Source organism: Sprattus sprattus, assembly GCF_963457725.1.
Source record: "Sprattus sprattus genome assembly, chromosome: 3".
Lineage (NCBI taxonomy): Eukaryota > Metazoa > Chordata > Actinopteri > Clupeiformes > Clupeidae > Sprattus > Sprattus sprattus.
Window position 1 is genome coordinate 44,470,475 of NC_137922.1, and position 5,364 is coordinate 44,475,838.

The window sequence follows — 5,364 nt, forward strand, 5'->3', positions numbered from 1 at the left end:
TGGATTTGGTGTTGGGTGCCATGCTGATGATGCAGAGACTAAAAATGAATTATGCTTCAGCTATAAACCAAGCAGACTACACAACTTCTGAAGGAGAAGCATGTATTACATAAAATCCAGTCCCTGCCTCTGATAATGTATTAGGCTACGTATAATGTATGCCTCTCTATTACCATAGCCTAATGTGTCCTGCATTTAAACTGATTTTACAGCATCACTGTTTCTTACACTGACATTGACACTGACAGAAAAGGCAATGTGATTTACAACTTTGCTTTGCTTTGCTAAAACCATAATCAATACATGAAACCAACAGTGAGGTGTCACGCTGACTTGATGTCGTAAGCGGACAGCTGGACAGCTGACTTCATGCCGTAAGCGGATGTGGACGTGGCATACACTCACTGTACTTCCGGTGCGAATCTCCGCGATAAGAGAAACTGAGGAAGGGATTAGTAGCAATATTACCGGCCTGGAAGATATCGTTTGTATTTAAATATCTCCGGGAAACCCATAACGACCACAGGCAAGTGGAACCGTCTGAGAACGTGGGACATCTGTCCGCTTGGCTTGTCCACTTACATACTGAACCTTATTGGAGGTAAGTGTCGAGCAATGATAGTCGTCAACCGCTAAAGTTAGCTTGTAGCCTTTTTGGGCTAGGCAGCCAACTAGCAAGCTAACGGACTAGCCAACAAATCCCTTAGAAAGGCGACAAATATCTGGCATTATTTGAAGTCGCAGCTAGCTTATAGTCTCTACATACCGTACTATAAGCTAGCTAGGACAGTCAGCAAAACACAGTTGACTGGTTTGGCAGTGTTACATATTAAGCTTAAATGTATTGCCTTAGCAGTAGTAAGACTGTATTTGATTTGATTTTGAATTGGTATTCAATTTGTGGTCTTGGTACGACTTGTTGACTTATTGGGCCCAAGTTAGCATTAACGTCAGTTACCATTCGGACGTTTCGTAGTTTCACCTAGCATAGGTAAGCTATCGATAGTTAGGACGCTGCCTGGATAGCCATTAGCTATTGTAGCTAGTTAACATAGCGATAACTTCGCTACCTAACGTTAACTTTATCTTAACGTTACCCTTCAAGTCAATGTCGTGGTGTTAGGTTTAGTAACTTTAGCTCACTGTTTGTCGACAGTTATTCTTTCGTAGGTTTTATGTCTCAAAAGCCTAAACAGAAGCTCTGTTCGCAAAACCAAGAATGATCATCACGTTAATGTTAGCTACCTTTCATATTTAGCACCACTTAAAACTAGCAGACAACCTGGATTGCTAACTAGGCAATGTATCTACCATGAGCTAGTAAACTGTAATTCCGTAGATAGATGGTATCTGTATAGCTAGTTACTCATTACTACGCCCTGTAAGCGACCCAAGATGGCAATTGAACGGTATTGCACGAACGCCGCAATGTGTGGTCAAGAGTTTATGTATTTATTTTGTCAAATGAGTAGAGATCCTTAGTTATTCGTTAGGTATAGGATACTTTTGAATGACAGGATATGGCATCCTAGTAAGGCTACTAAGTGGTAGCTAGGCTGTTTGGCAAAAGGTAAACTAGACGTAGGTTGCCAGATTTAGGTCACTCAACAGGCCTGTCAATACATATAGCGTAGCCAGTAAAGGTATCAAACTGTTGGTCACTGGCTGCTGGCTATGATACAACATGGGCTAACGTTACCGTTTCACTAGCGTTAGCTATCTATTTCGTCTAAATTATTAAGACCGTGATGTTTGGCTGACGCGTGCCAGTTCCAGTTGCCCATGGAAATGGCTCGGTTTATCAGAATTAAATGAGTTAACTATATTTCAAGCTAGCTATCCCCTGATACTTATCCAATAACTAGTGAAATCGTTTCACGTACACATGCTGATATGGCGGTCCTGATGTGGGATTCGCATTTTGTCGGGGATGTTGCCCATTCGTAATATGATATGCTGCTGTTATGAGATCACGTTTCAGGGTATTTAATATTTTCAAGTAAATGGGTGCCAAGTTTTGCCATGCTTGTCTTGAGGTCTTTGCAGACGGCTACCGTCGCCTTTCCGGTTCATGAGAGGATGCCATGCCTTTGATCTTTGACCTCGACATGCCATTAGTGAGAGCATATCTGACTCCTGCCCTCACTATGCCTGTCCATGTCCCCGAACCCTAATAATCACTGTGCTCTTTGAGCCGGGTTTTGGGGTTTGTAACATTAGAAGATCTATAAATGTCTTTATATACACCATTCCGACATATTTTGTGGTTATGCATTTCCATCAAGTTCTCTTGTATTCATTTATATTAAGTAAGCCATGGTGTTTGTCTACACAAACAAAACATTCCACCAGTCTGATGGTGAGAGAAGCTGGCCCCATTGACAGCTGTGCTTTCAACTTTGGATCGCTTTACCCAGGGAGGGAGGGAGAGAGGGAGAGAGGGAGAGAGGGAGAGGGAGAGAGAGGGAGAGAGAGGGAGAGAGGGAGAGAGGGAGAGAGAGGGAGAGAGGGAGAGAGGGAGAGAGAGAGAGAGAGAGAGAGTGTGTGTTAAATAGTTCTGGCCTCTTGCAAATATACTAAGGTGTGGTCAAGTGCAAATAGTACAAACCGTGGGTGTGACACAGATGGAACAGGCCAGGTACAAAAATCAGGTTCTCACTCATATAACTGGAAGATAGACAGATAGTAGTTGTTGCTGGTTATTTCACGTTTTTCCCCCTGTACCTTTAAGCTGTCCTTTAGGCTAGCATACCTGCAATGAAGTAAGGTATGACCTTGGCATTGCCTCAGGAAGTGAATGTAGTTATCCCTTCAGCTGTGCAGCAGAAGTAGCCCATTCAATTTGTTGACAAATCTGTTTCTGATTCGTATCACACCGTGGCAGACCATACATATGGTCCATGGTATGGATCTATGAGTATTTTGGATCAGCTGGGCTTGACTGACAAATCAAATACAGTTTAATTAAACATTAAGAAATGTATTGCTGTGCAACATGGCTCAATAATCTACTGTGAACATTACTTCTTCAGCACAGAAGAGGGTCTCATGAGGCCAATATGCTGATACCTTTCTGGCATGCTGGCCGGAGCCTTTTGTGGCCCTTGTAAGTCCTCCTGTGGTGTGTGTGACCTAATTGTTTTGGAGACAATAACTGTGTTGTTATTTTTCATCAGCGGGCAAACAAAACAAAAATATGATGATCATAAGCATTTGTTGAGTTTTGTTTTGTGGCTTAGCTCAGCACTGCGCGTCATGCTGTTGACTGTGTGAATAAGCTTCAGTTCCGTAGCACATTAGCAGATGTCATTGTGCCAGACCACCATACTGATTTCATTTGACAGGCCTGGTCACTTATGCAGTGGCAAGATGGCAACACCCATGGAAAAGGCTACAGGTCCATGGGTGATGTGTACCCAGGAACTACAGCAAGGGAAATGTAGGCTTTTTGTAGATGAATTTAGGTGTGTGTACTGAAGCTGTAAAAATACTGTTGATACCTGATACTATATAACTAAAGGGCAACATTGATGGATGCTAAATGTTCACAATTGCTGTTCTAAAGTACAGCCTATTCACTCGAGTCTGGGATTGCAGCAACATGTATTACTGCACTTGTTTTACTAGACTGATGATTCCATTAGAGGCTCATAGTTTGCTGCGTAAGCACAAGATCCCTGCATCAGAATTGCCATTGAAACACACAGAGCAGAAAAGTCCCTGACGCAGCCCAGAAACAACAGGTGCACTTTTGTAACGCACACTAGAGGTGACGCTGCCGTGGATATGTTGGCTGGTCCACTGTAAAATAGTTTTTATTCGTAATGACTTAGCCTACTTTTGCCGATACTAGGGGACAATAGGGCTGCAACGATAACTCGAGTAACTCGAGTAACTCGATTACAAAAAATGATCGAGGATTTTTTTTTTTGCCTCAAGGGTTTGTTTAGTTCATATCATGCTCTGGTGTCACCATTTCATACGGACTTTTATTATTAACGTGCGCGCGCATTCAAAGATTTACGTTCTCTGTAGACAGCAGCTCCGTCAGTCTAGGTTTCAGTATGGTAGTGAGCAGTTTAGTTAAGCACACAAGATTCACATACACGTAGAACAATAATGATGTAAGCACTCGAAACTTATTTGTCACAGTATGGTGAAGTACTATTTTAGGCATTGTGTGCCTACCTTATGATAGTACGTAGTTTCATGAAGTGCAGGGTACGTTATAGTAGCGATAGCGGGCTAAGCGGAAATTTAGCTATGTTCTGCTCTTATGTTGATTCGATGTAGTAAGGATGGGTTCATCCTTATAAGTTTATATTTCGACTGTTTAATGTATTATGGATGATATCATGTTGCCTAGTGTGTCCACTATCTATTAATATTAGTTGTGTAATTGTTATCATGTAGCAATAACTCATGTTAATGTAATTCAGTGCAGTGCTGATTTGCCCAGGCTATTCTCATTGAACACACATATTGTACGATCGTACGCATTGTCATGTAATGGAAATTGATGAATTAAATGGAGATAAAGAATACTGCTTCGTGGGTGTTCTAACAGTCACTGCCCGAGCGATACAACCAAGCAACCTAGAACCAGCAAATACTGTTACAGTTCTTTAACTCATTAACGTTAACAGTTCACCATGCGGAGCCACTTCAATGTAACGTAAATGTTGACGCTAGCTGATTTACGATTGCTAGATACTATGGACACAAGCGTAAGTTTGAATTTACGGTGTGTGAGGTTATTTGTAGACTATACTATGAGTCATAGTGATGCTAGGCATGATGTTACAGTAAGTAGCAGAGCGAGTACAAATGCACCAAGATCTCATGTCATGCACGTCTCTCCTCCCGCACGCACGGTCACATACACACAGCTGCTGAGTTTTGACCCAATTAAAGTGTTGGATTACATTTTTTTTTCTTTTGTCAGGAATAACAGCCAATTGCTTATTATAACTAAATTATTTCAGGCTGCAACTGTCCCTAAACCCAATGTACTGGTAGCCTACATTGTCTCTATAACGCTCGCATGGTGTTTCCATGGCAGCAGTCTAAAGTTTGCAACGCAAAGCAGTGAGCAGCATTTATCATAGCAAGCACACACAGAAACACACACGAACATTACTCCCAAAACAGCACTATAATGCTTATAATTTGAATGCAATGGGGTTAGTTACTTTGATGACATTTTGGAGGTTTTGATAACTAGGGATGCACCGATCCGCTTTTTTCACCTCCGATACCGATACCGATATCTGAGGTTTAGTATCGGCCGATACCGATATTAAAAAAACAGCGCGAAAGTATGGTAACTGTGTGTATGTGTGTGACCACACGTGCGAGAGGGAG

General features: G+C 41.9%; 1 protein-coding gene across 4 annotated transcripts in view; it reads left to right on the forward strand.

Moving 5' to 3' along the window:
- The first annotated feature begins 452 nt into the window (after nucleotides 1–452).
- The window catches only part of sec24c (SEC24 homolog C, COPII coat complex component), a 42,491-nt gene continuing 37,579 nt past the window's right edge, over nucleotides 453–5,364 (forward strand). For 3 of the 4 annotated variants that reach the window (XM_080834666.1, XM_080834668.1, XM_080834669.1), the window contains exon 1: nucleotides 453–601. The gene's annotated coding sequence lies outside the window, so the exon portion shown is untranslated. Of the gene's footprint in view, nucleotides 602–3,086; nucleotides 3,107–5,364 lie in introns of those variants that run through there. The other variant, XM_080834667.1, reaches the window with a different exon arrangement.